This window comes from Pinus tabuliformis, chromosome 1_1 (assembly GCF_031772625.1).
Source record: "Pinus tabuliformis cultivar Carrire ecotype Pingquan chromosome 1_1, CPIR1, whole genome shotgun sequence".
NCBI classification, from domain to species: Eukaryota; Viridiplantae; Streptophyta; class Pinopsida; order Pinales; family Pinaceae; genus Pinus; species Pinus tabuliformis.
In genome coordinates this window covers 388,377,578-388,391,355 of record NC_142297.1, presented here as the reverse complement: position 1 = coordinate 388,391,355, position 13,778 = coordinate 388,377,578, and positions in this window count along the sequence as shown.

Here is a 13,778-nt window from a genome sequence, read left to right as displayed (position 1 = left end):
GACGTCTCCATTCATGTATATGATCAGAAATATAAGTGGACGTCGACTGTTTTAATGAAGTTAGTAGCTCCGTGCCATTATCATATCTGACCGGCAACTGAAAATGAGTTAGGAACGAGGTAGCTAACTGACTAAAATTGTAAAAAGAGGCCCGTGGTAACTCAATGTACCACTTGGCCGCGAGACCAATGAGCGTACGCTGGAAAAGACGTAAGTGGATCGAATCATCCGAGATGGAATTTGAAGCACACCAGAGGTGGTAAGTCATCACATGATTTGACAGATCCTCTCCAGACTTACCCTCAAACTTGGGAATATCACTGGGCAACTTATTTGGCATTGGCGGCCAGAACGGAAGATAATTTATTGGATCGTTCGTTAGGCGCGACAAGTCGGGTAAATCTAAAGTTGCGATAAACGGTAATTGCCGATTAGGATCCCTAAAACTCTGGGTCACAAGACCAGTCCCAGGAGGAGGATATCCAGGATAACTTGGAATAGGAATCGAATTCGGGATATTGTATCCTCCTGGAAAACCAGGATTAACCGGACTGTACTGGGGTTGCTGAGGTTGTTGATAAGTGTACCCAGGATACGGTTGATACTGGTAAACTGGCTGCTGGACAGCAGGCCCATATTGGTACTGTCCCTGGTACAGTTGATAAACAAGTTGTGGTTGACTAGTGACAACTGTACTTAAACCAGGCTGTCCTATAGGCATCTGAACCGTAGTTTGAATCATGGATCCAGACAAGGGTAAAGATGTCTGAGGAGTAGTTGCAGAGACAGTAGAAACCGGAGCTGTCGATACTCCAGAAGTAAGTGTGGTGGAAGGAACAGATGTTGCGGTAGTTGCAGCAGTCGTTTGAGATGGAGTACTAGGTGCAATGGGCGACTGAGTAACTACCGAAGGTACAAAAGTTTGAACATTAGACTGGACTGGTTGCTGGGGCAAACCAGAAACTAAGGGTTGTCCAGCTTGAGATGACAACTGTACACTTGGCTGCAATACCTGTTGAACTTGCGATGGATCCCACACTATGTTCATTCTGGGGTATTGACCCATGACAGGTTGAGGATATTGAGATCCATAACCGGATTGAGGGTAGGATTGATAATTGAAAGGTACATTTCCCGTACCTTGAACATAAGATTGACCTTGGGGTGGTTGATAACCTTGATTCGAGTACTGACCTTGAGGTAGATACCCTTGAGGTAAGTATTGATACTGGGGTTGACCTTGAGCTATAAATTGATACTGAGGTTGACCTTGGGGTACATATTGAGGCTGGGGTTGACCTTGAGGAATGTATTGTACTATGGGTACATACTGTCCTTGAGGTTGCCCCCCAGATGCAATTTGTGTACCTTGAGGTTGCCCCCCAGGCGTTAATTGAGGCTGCCCCCCAGGCGGTAACTGGCCACCTTGAGGTTGAGAACCGGGAACTGAACCTAACATCATGTAAATGTCTCCTACACCCAACGGTTTATTACCATTGTTTCCAACTAATAACCCATGTTCAATGGGTTGAGGAGATGCTCCCGTAAAAGTACCAGAAAGTGACTGATACACAGAGGGAACAGAAGGACCACCGTACAAGAAAGATTCAGGAGATTGAGTGAACACGAACGACTGACCAGACATATTTACAGGAGTATAAATACCTCCAGGTGGATAAGGAGTACGAGGTGGAGAAAAACTTGACCCTGAGTTGTCTAAATAATTAGTTAACGAAAGATACCAAGTAGTGCTTCTAGGAGGACTGTAAAAGATGGATTCACGCTCCCTTAGATCAATAGTAGGTTGATCTTCAAGGATAGAAACGCCAAATTCTTCTTCTGGAGCAAGTTCTTCAATAGCTATTAAACCAGCAGGAAGATTTTCGGTGATGACTCTTTCTACCCTAGGTGAATCAGGAGCACTAGAAGTTGGAGTAACAGGTTCAGATATTTCAGGTTCTTCGCCTATATCACTAGTAGATGAAAAACTACCAGCAAGCTCGGAAACTGCAACAGCTTCGGGATTATAACCTGTTTCTAGACCTTGGTAATCTGGATGGACTACCAACGACGACTCTCCTTCTTCAGGTGAACCTACTTTACTGCTACTAGGAGTTACAAGGACTTTCAAACCTTCATGACCTGGGACGTCTTCAGGAGGTTTGCCCCGAAGTCTACGGGACTTTCTCAACAAATCGGCCACGGTAACAATCTCAGGAGACTTGCCACGAAGTCTACGGAACTGTCTCGGTAATTCAGCCACAGTTAAAAACTTTTAACTACTGCACACGCAAACAAAGTAAAATCTCAAAGCAAACCGCCTAAAGTCTCTAAAGAACCAAACAAATTCGAATCACACGCCTAAGGAATCTAGGGCGTCAAACCATACACAAACAGTAGCCTTCCGGACCGAAAACACTAGTTGGAGATGAAACCCAACATCGCCGAATTCAGTACAGAAGTGGTGGGTGGAACAGTTACCCCGGCAACCTGCTTAATGAATAGACCGGCACAAGTTCCTCCACTTTAACCGTCTCGAGTGAAGTGAACCCCCCGGAAAATCCAAGTGAGTCTAGCCAACGTCTGCTCCAGGTACAGTGGGATCTTCCCTCCACCATCACCTCGGTAGAATCCTAAAGATAATGGTCACTAAGGTTACCAACAGCAACAAATATACCTGGGGGAACAGTCTACGACCCGATAGCACGCAAGGGCAGAGTAACAAGCTCAATCCCCTTGCCAGCTCCTTGACAATAATCCAAGGTTTACCGACAAGTGACCCCAGGCTCCTAGACAATAATCTGAGGTTTACCGTTTGTAGTACGTGCGTATCTGGCGTCTTTCCCAATGAAGGAGGATTGATCCCCTCACTGGTTCAGACACGGTCTCGTGCTTCTCCTTTAAGAGGAGCTTTCCCAGAGTACAAATGAAACAGTTGGATTTATCCTACCACAAGATGAGCTACTTGTTTGGTTTTACTGTCTTGGAGAGTTAATTACTCTCCTACTCCAAGACACTAGCCTGATCTATATTGGTGTTTCAGAGCCCTAGTAAAATAAAAAGTTACTAAGTTGATTTTACTTTAAGCGTTAATTTTTATGGCTTTTGTTTAGGACAAAAGGTAGTGGAGATGAAACTGATGGTGTGTAGACTTGACTCAAATCCACTAAAAAGATGCACTTAGGATGATTTATACTAATTTTCTTTTTCAATGAATTCCCTAGCTAAGAGAGTTGGAGAATGCAAAATGGATATAAAAAACAACTTTCTTGGCAATGAAAATCAAAGAAACAAACTCTTTATCTTTTCCAAAACATACAACACATGACCACTAATTACTTCACGAAAATTCCTTTTCCTTTCAAAGACTCAAATGCTACCAAAGCAAACTTTTCTTCAAAAGAGTTTTTTTTTTTTGTATTTTTCCTATATTAACAAAGCATGTAAAACTTACTTTAACAGAAATCAAAGTTAAAAAATCTATGGCAATCAAATCAACTCAATTTCACTCAAAAGCAAATCCAAGAGAAATGCACCTAAAAGTAAATCTAATGAGGAAAAAGCCTACCAAGTATGATTCCAGGATGTTTTACTCAGTCAAAATTTAACTAAGGACTAGTTAATGCAGAATCAAAAACCAGTCAAAAACAAAAATCAAAATCTTTTGTTCTTTTTCTTAAGAATAAAATTCAAAGTTCAATCAACAAACTTTTTCGAGATTCGGCAAAGAGACAACACAAAGGTAGGTTTCTCACAAGGGTGGATTCTATGACAGGTCCGACTCCTAAGAAGACTGAAAAAACCAGGGAGATCCAAGGTTTTACAACTTCTAAAGCCAAAGTCACTACAGGACCAGTGCAAAAATCAAACCCTAGGGCAAAATCTCTATGAATTTCACTAAAACTCTTGACACTGACGAAACAAGCTTAGGTGAAGATTTATGGCAGATAACCAGTGGATCTGGGCAGAAAAAACAAATTAAAAACAAAATCTAAGAGGCAAAAAGAAGAAAATTGAAATTTTCTCAATTTTGACAGGGTACGCAGGCAACCTGTTTGCACAGGTGCGTGTACGCTCTGTGCACAAAGCTGTAGTGCGTACAGGTACGCACTGTGCTTAACTCAGAGGGTGCGTACTGCTAGCAAAACTAAGAAAAACTAAAATCTAATTTAACCCCAAGCTAGCCTACCCAAATACACAGTCAAACAGCCAAAAACCAGAAAACAAACGACTTTTCTCAGATCAAAGTTTCACACAAAGGAAAAATCATTCACATCAATGGATTCCCCAGTGGAGTCGCCATTTTGTCATGCGGAAAGAGTCGATTTTGCAGACAAAACCGACCTCCCTAGAAGCTAAGGCTTTCTAGTGACAAACAAGACAAATAAACACTACCTTTCTCTAAACATGCATTTAGAATACAAGTAATCAGGTGATTATAACATACCTTTAGTCCAACGCTTTGTAGTAGTCCAGCCTCGCCGATCCGGATGAGCTCCTCCTTCTCTTCGAAACCTGCATTCACTAACAAGCCAAAATATTAAATAGCACCTGATAAACTTATAAAATAACACATATCCATCATACAGACCAAGGAGTATATGAAACAAATTATGAATAACAATCTGTTGAGAAAAATGAGTTTATTTGCATTAAGTGGAAACAAAAGAAACCATTACAACCTGAGCCTTGGTGTTGTGCAGGTCCCTCCTAGGGTCCAGCAAGAGTTTTCCTTTACTTTGATCAGCGCACCCACTTCCAAATAAGGCTAGGAAAGGATGGGAATCTCTCCTCTCAAGCTCTATAAGGGAGTCCTAATTCCAGCAGCATCTACCCTTAGGAATGTTCAGCTTTCAACCTCCCCTCCCTCTAGCCCAATGCCTGTATTTATAGTGCTTTAGAGGAAGTTAATCAGGTCCACCATCAATGGGATAAGCCCCTCTTTGGATGGGATAGCTCCCCTCTTGATGGGATAAGTTCCTCTTTCATAGGGATACATGAACCATCTGGAGGTGCTCCATACACGTCAAACAAGCTTCTAGAATGCTCTAGAAATGATCACAAGTAACGTTTTTGGAGTGAAACTTGCGCCTTTTGACCTTTACAGGAGTACGCACCCTCCCCTTTACAGATAGAGCGTACAAGTACGCAGGTATTGTGAACTTGGGGTGCGTACACGCAGGTAAGGCTAAGAGAAACTGTGTACCCAGAGATATATAGATTTTTAAAGACTTTCTCTCTTTCTTGGAGTTTGACATGGAGAGCAGAGGTATGAGACTTGCCAAGGAGGATAGTATGATAGTTGATGGAGCCATACTAACTGCAAATAGTCATGGTGACAAATTTTAGTGTAACATGTTGTATGGTGGTAGTTGTCTTTTGCCTCTCCTTCTGTCATTCCTCTTAGGTCTCATCTCAGGGTGCAGTTTCTAGTAATTCTCTTCGTAATGTTCCTCTTTCTCACAATGTGTACAAGAGGGCTTTTCCGCTCTTCTCTTGGCTATTGCGACACTTTTTGAGTGGTCATTTTGGTTATGTGCCCCCCTGATTTCAAGATGCATGGCCTTCAAATTGGCCTTATCGATAGAAGTAATCTCAAACAATAATATGAATGCCTTATGTAAATATGTAAAGAACTGATATACTTAGTTACAGCCTCTAGTGAATCTAATGGAATGCTCAAATTCAATGCTTTTTTCTAAATTCTTTAGTGAATTTTTGCACATCTTGACCCTAGCCCTGCCTTAGGTGTTTCCATTCCATTAATGCTTTTTGTTTATATCCCAAAGGGTAAAACTAATTCTTCAAAGAAGAAACAAAATTTAACCATGAGGAGAGAAGTTTACCGACATTTTTGCTGCCTTGCAATATTCTCTCCCACCAAACAAGAGCGGTGAGACTCAGTTGAAGGGGTGCCAACTAGATATTTGTCTCGTCTTCCTTGATCTATTGGATCCGATAGTAGACCTCAGAATGGTTTCTTTGATGTATGTTTGGAATCTTGATTAGAGTGATGAGAACTATCACATGAAGAAGGAGAGGGAGGAGGTTGTTCTCCACCAACTTCATGATTTGTTGATCTATTGTCATTGACATATTTCTTCTCATGCCCAAGTGCCTTCTCATACTCTGAAAAAAAAACTTGTCCACTTTCTCTGCCATATTGTAGAATACCTTGTGGAAATTTTGTTCCTCTTCCCAACGAGATTCTTCATTTGCCATGTTTCTTCTTCGTTGTGCAAGTCCTACTTCGGGATCAAAGGACTCAAGATTTCTTTCACCTTTTTGTAGCTTGTTCCAGGTTAGCATATACTCATGCAATTCGCACCAACAAAGACCTACTCTGATAGTGGGGAGGCCTTCTTTCATTAAGTGGCATAAAAGGAGATAAAAGTACAAGAAACATTCATTTACAACCCTTATACCTCCAAGGTGGAAGATGTATGAAGAATGGAGAGCCCAGTTTGAGAAATAGACAGTACCACCAAACTCTTGGAGAAATATCATGCAAAAATGCCTATTTGAACACCCAATTCAGATAATCAGGCTTTCTGCACGTTCTCGGAACCTCCCTGCTGCTCAAGGCGAGGTTCAAGCCTATTGCCAGGTTAGGTTACTATTGTACACACTAATCTTCTAAATTATTGTGCCGGGCTCTACCTTTCTCGATGCAGATAGTCCATTATATAAGATGGTGGCTAACTCCTCAATCCGCAGGTAGTTCTCAAAAAATGACAAGTATAGCAGGTAGGTTTGTTTCAAGCAAATATTCTTAGGCCCCTGAATAGTATGCATAAAAACCCTTTCAAACATAGAAAAACCGCCATCAAACAGTTCACGGACCATTTTCATGTAAACCAATTGCAAAAAACTCGGTGTATTCACTCCTGAACCGGCGGACAAACGCGTGCCTTTACATTAGCGATGAGTGAAAGGCGATAAAAGGCAGACCCGATGGTATTTATCAAATGCAATAAATACATATATAAGATCCAATAGAGCTCTGCAGATCACAAATCAGCGGAACCTGCAGGTCTTATGGCCTATGAACGTGGCATGTGCGATATGCGATTGTGATATCACAATCGCAATCCTGACTGTCGGGGGCTGATTCTGTACTGCCTTCCCTTTACGATGTGCGATTGCGATAATCACATCATGACCCTAACTACCAGGGGCTGATTCGTAAACAATTGATCCACCTTTGATCCATGATATGTGATATCACAATCGCAACCTGGATCCTACTGGGGGCCGATTCGTAAACACTTGCCTTTTGCGATTGCGATATGTGATAGTCGCATCACAACTTTTCTTTCCTAGGGCCAATTTGAAACCGTTTACCTATGCCTTCTACGATAAGTGAAATGCGGGTCCAGTGGCGGCCTACCATTTGGTGCTTCCCCATTCCCTGGGAGTTCTGCCTCATCATATTCTCCTGCCCCTTGTCCAAGTCAAATATGAACTTTGACTTGCTCTAACTTTTTCATATGAGCTCGAATTCAGTTTTCGTTCGCATCATTGGAATCAGGATGACGAGCACTTTGATATGATGCTAAGTTTATCTAGATTCTACCACTTTTAATTTTGAGGCTTTTTACCATGCCAATGGTACTTTTTAGAGATCCACCTAGATTAATGAAAAGCATAAAATAACACAAACTACCAAATCAGGAAACTCGGGAACTACTTCTAGTCCTCCTCCTAAATCTGATCAACCAAAATCATTTGTCCCCTTGAGTAGAAAACCTAAGATTAAATCTACATTTGTTGGTGAAACTGACACGACCGATACTAAATTACTTGAAACTTTGTTCCCTCAGGTTATATAATTATACCTTTATGAGTCAGAAACTTTATTTCCTGAGATAATTAAACTGGAGGAGCCTTAGCCATATTTACCTGTTACTTCAAGTATTTCATCCTCTCTTCCGTTGTCTCAAATAGATCCACCTAATATATATCTCGGCCTCGACAATGAACTGCTTCCACCTAGACTTGTGAGTATTGAGGAGATCCCACAAGAAGAGCCTCATCCTTCTAATCATTTGGAGGGTCTTTTCCTTTATCCAACCCATCCTTGTATTCCTCCACCTCCTAAACAAACTCCTTTACCTGGTTCTTTCGACTTACCCACAAATTTGAAGCAGAAATCCACATTGGGATTATTGACCATGACTAGAACCGATAAGGGTTCTTAGCTTGCATCTACCACTATGGTTGAGACTTCAACTGTCACTTCCACATATATGTTTTTGGCATCACCAGAGGCACATCTGTATGGTGGCTTGTCCATACCACCAGGTTATCAGTCCTTATTTGGTAACTTCTCTGGTGCATCTTCCAGTTTATGGACATCCCCCATGTCCTTCACTTCAGGAATTCCATCTGGAGCTGATCTTATGAGTGCTACATAGCCTGCTCCTTCTCCTACTCCTACACCAACAGTTAAACAATAGGCTCACCCCTATGTTAATGGACAAGTTCTTCTCCAACAACCTAACTATCCTTATTTTGGGTACCCTCCGCAAGGGTGACATTTTCCTCCATCATCCCCTCCTCCTTTTGTAGGGGGGAACCTATTGTTGGTATGCCTCAGATTGGTAACCAACCTTATTATAGTCCTCCTTATCCTGGGATGGCTTCTTGTGTTTGGTAGTCTACTTTCCCTATTCAACCAGGTTCGATGTTGGGTTCATTGTTTATTTCCCAACCCGTTCCATCATCTCAACTTCCTATTCCTCAATCTATACTTCAACAAGATCAAATTCATGTAACTCAACCAGTACAAGACGTGATCACATCTCAACCCATTCCTTTAGTATTTGGTACCTCTCAGGTTCCACTTACTTAGCCTTTACAAGTTCCTTTACAGTCTCAATCTCTTGCACAAGGTATTTCTCAAATTATAGTAGGATAGATTGTGTACGACATGACACAAAATTAGTCGAACCCTCTTTATCATGGGACTATTCAAATCCCCATTGGGCAGCAGTATAGACCTTATCAGGGTATCCATCAGGTGCCTTTTAAAGGCTATCAAATTTATGGTTATCCAGGGGGTGGTCGACAAGGTCACTTGTATTCTAGCTATCAAAATCCTCCCTATTATGGTAACTAGGTTCCTTATTAACATAACGCGCCTTATTCAGGAATGCAAGTGCCTATTGCCCAGGGTATTCCTTCATATCCAGGTCATCCTCTACTAGACTTTAATTGGCAGTTTCTTTTGTGTCCACTCTCAAGTTTCGAGATTTGACTTGGCTCGCCAATGACCCCATCGCTTATTCGCCTTGGTGGAAAATTATTCCTACTAAATTTCCTTCCGACATCCCTAAATTCAATGGGAATCCAGGAGAAGACCCGTCGATGCATGTCATGACATATCATCTGCGTGTTCATCAAACTCCATTAATGATGATTCTATTCGACTTCATCTTTTCCAAAGAACACTTATGGGTACTGCTGCTAAATGGTATATTGAGTTACGCAGATCTTCATTCCATGATTTTAGTACCTTAGCCACAAACTTCCTCGCACATTTCCAGTTTTCCAATAGAAGCTAGAATGAAACTATTAACCAACTTCAAACAATCAGATTCCACTCACCTTTCATATCACATTCATGAGTGGACACATCATTGCTAGTTTGTCCAAGCTTATGTCCCTGATCAATTTCTCGTGGAATGGTTTACCAAATCTCTGTTGGCACCTATAATAGAAGATGTGGCCAAAGGTGGAGTCATGATTGGAGAGAAAATGATTACTCGTGCACAATATTTTGGATTTGGTTTATACCCGATCTGACATGCTCTATGATAATATTCCAAACGCTCTAAGACCTTCGAATATTATTCCTCCTCTTATGCCTGATAAATAATCTCATGCTGCTAATGGCATTATTGGTTCTACCAACATGCAGACGACTAAATCATTTTGTATTGCTCCACCCCCATCTTCTAAAAATCCTCAATCCCACCCTCTGGCGACTTCTTCTTCTGAGATAAATGTCATTTCATATGATAAAGGAAAGTCTCAAAAACAACCTGGAAGCAAGAAGAAAGGAAAAGGTAAGAAAAAGAAAAATCCCTCTCCACAGGATAAACAAACAAATCAGTCTTTGATGAGCACCAGTATTGCAACAAGAATTCTATAAGTCCTGGGGCTACCAACTTTACTTCATCAACCCTGGGTTCATACAAACTTTGAGATGACAGTGTTGTATACACAAATATATGTAATGGGTCCACTCTTTGTCACTGCTGAGATGAGGTGACAAACCACTAGAGTTTCTCAAACCAGCCTTCTATTGATTTAGAATAAGTTTGATTACCAATTGAGAAAGGATCATTTTACCCTAATTGAGAGGATTGGAATGCTACCTATTACAGTAATGAAAGACTGAATTGAGAGGATTTAGATGCTACCTAATGCGGCAACGAAAGACAGAAATAGATCCTAAAACACACAACGCATCTAGCTATTTGTTAATATAATTTGCTTCAAAATAATTCTAATTTAACACATGTGAAATCCTAAATAACCTAAGCATGAAATCTGATCTAAACAGGGACTTAATTGTTGTGCACATGAATAAGCATAAAAACCTTTTTCTTTTTGTCTTTTTGTGAAAACATGAATGATAATCCTTCTTGGTTGTTGATGAGCCCCATAAATGGGTAACTATATGGGCTCATTTTGCCTCTTAATTCGACTTAATCCACCATTCTCATTATTTTATTGCATGTTTTTTATTATATTTATGTTAATAGAATGAATTTGGCTAGTCATTATGCCAAAAAGTCTAATGTGTGCTTTATGTAGATTTTTGGTCAATTTTGAGACAAAATCAAAGGTTTAATGAGCATTTGGTAGCCAAATTCGAGGAAGAACAAGGGAGAGGATTTGTAGGAGGGTGTCCCCTTCATTTATGAACCCTTACCTTGAATTCTCCATCAGAAACTTGGAGCACAAAGGTCCACTTTCCAAGGGGCAGCCGAGCAAGTAAAGAAGGACTGTTGTTTATCTCCAATTCTAGGAAGCCGAGCTCCTTGATTTTAGGAGGGATGTTGGGGGAATCCATTTGTATAAATAGGGGGGCTTAGGGCCTCAGTTTTTTTAGTTATATTTTAGCTAGTTCTTAGTATATTTTCTCACTTTTGTGCAGCATTGTACTCAGCTCATTTTCGAGCTCTTTTTGAAGACAATTTTGTGATGTAACTGCTATTTTTTGATAAATGAAGATGAACCAAGTTTTGAACCAGCACTAATCTTTTCTAGAGGGCTGAAGCTCTTGGGTTAGGGCCCAACCCAAGCTTCCTAGCACCTCCTTTGTGTATTTATATGCTTTTGCTTCCATTCCTGAGATAATTTCTATTGTTTAGGTTCATTTTGCTTCATTACATTAGGTTGATTTTGATGGTTAGAATAGTTGTTTTTGCTTCAAGTTGCTTAAGTAGTTTGCTACAGTGATAGAAAAAGATCCAAAAAGGTCAACAAAAGGTCTTGATCTCCTTTCTCCCTCCTTGGGACCATGATTTGAGGTCAAGGCACTACTGCTGCCACCAAAAACACTGTTTTTGCTCTTCCAATGCAACTGCTAGTGTGATATTTCGAGTTGGAGAAGTTGAAATTAGTTTGGATTCATATGCTTAGATAATTTCCTATTTATTTACCATGGTTTTCTCGCATGCTTTCCTGTTCATAAGATACTATTCAACATTTCTCTGGTTTTAGGTCAGAAATTAGGTTAAAAGACAAAACTCTATTTTTCGGTTCTTGCTTTGGTCAGTTTTAAGAAGTAAGCATGAAGATCTATTGTAGAAAATTTCAGCCCACTATCCCTCCATCAAATAGCCAGCACCAACTCACTACTCCAAGATTTCCCCACTCATTCACCACATTTCGCCAATCTGCCCTAATTTCTGCAATTTTTCACAAAGTTGCTTCGTTGCCCTTTGAACAAATCCAACCATCTCTTTCGTTCCTAATCTTCCTTGACAAGTTATAGACCCCCCAACACCTTCATCCAGCCTTCATTTCCCCTCTCCCATCAATTTTACACCTTCAAACCTCCAGAAACCACTTTCGGCCTCCTCTTGTAGATCCTCCTATAGAACCTCCTGTAGATCCCCTGCAACCTCCTGTAGAAATTCCTGTGAGTGATTTTTCGAAGTCTGATCGCAATGAAAGTCTTCAGAAGGGTACTATGGGCTTCTTAGGACCCCTCCACACCTTCCTCACCCTCTGCCAAAGCCAACTCCATCTTCCTTTGCCACCAAACCTCTGCACAGTCATAACTAGATAAATCACAAGCATAATAATTTCACATAAAAGCACTAAAAAGTACAAAAAGGTGATTTCTTCTCATTTCTTTTCAGAAGTAGCTTGAATAAATGCAATTTACCCTTTAATTAGTCAATGGAGCCCATTTCAATAATTCCCATCTCTTTTTTTGCAAAAGTAGAGTTAGTGGGTAAACTAGGGTTCGCTTGGGTTTGCATTTCATTTCAGTTTTGCTTCTCTTTCTGCAAGTAGAATAGCCCCTGTAGAATTAGTTTCCTTTCATCACAGCTAAAGCTTCTTTTGAGAACTCATAGAAGTTGGCTTAAGATCCTAGTGAACTTGCGCCAGCTGATTAAGTGACAACTTGCAGTAAGAGCTAGTACTTGTGCATACAACACCGTCGCTCCAAGTTTGTTACGAACTACTGGGTTGATAAAAGTAAAGAAGGAAGCCCCAGCAGTTGCAACATTATTGCTACAATATTGGAGCTCACCACTCTTTTTGGCGCCATTACCGGGGAAGCATCAGAGTACTTTGTGATTACCGCTTTCTTCTATTTTTTTTACTACAACATTCTACTAAGTAGTTTATTTCGTTTCAAATTCTACAATTTTCATTTTAGCAAGCGTAGATTAGACATTTCCTACTTTCATTTCAATCCTACAATTTTCATTTCAGGAAGCATAGATTAGACATTTCCTCCTTTCATTTCAATTTGCAATTTCCATTTCAGCAAGCATAGATTAGGCATTTCCTACTTTCATTTCAATTTTGCAATTTCCATTTCAGCAAACGTAGATTAGTCATTTCCTGCTTTCATTTCAATTCTACAATTTCCATTTCAGCAAACGTAGATTAGTCATTTCCTGCTTTCATTTCAATTTTGCAATTTCCATTCTAGCAAAGTAGATTAGTCATTTCCTTGCTTTCATTTCAATTCTGCAATTTCATTTCAGCAAGTTCATTTCAACTATTTACAACTTGTTGTTCAATCAATTTCAGTTTTGTAGGTACAAGCAGAGAAAAAAACAAAAATCAACCAAAAATATTTCCTTTCATGCCTCGTAGGAATAGAGATAATTCAGGAAAATTTTTGCCCAACACCCCCACTGCTTCACACAGCCAACCTTCTCTCTTCTTCGATGGCTATGATCAAGAAGAACCCTTAGGTGGACAACAAGACATATTTGAAGAACCTATAGGGGAGAAGAAGAAGAAAACATTCCTCTGGAGCCCATGGTTGAAAACAGAAATGTTAGGAGAAGTACCTTTTCTTCCAACTCATCCCTTAGAGGTGAATTTGAAAATCTGCTGGAAGATTTCAAGAGCGAGATGAGGCAGATGCTTGCCATGCATATCAAAAGAAAACAAGAGGAAGCAGAGAGGGCTTTGGCCATCTTTTGTCCCAAGTGCACTAGAAAGCATCCTAGGAACGAATGTCCATTGCACTCTATAGAAGTGTGTTTAGTCTGTGAAGAAAATCATTCTACAAA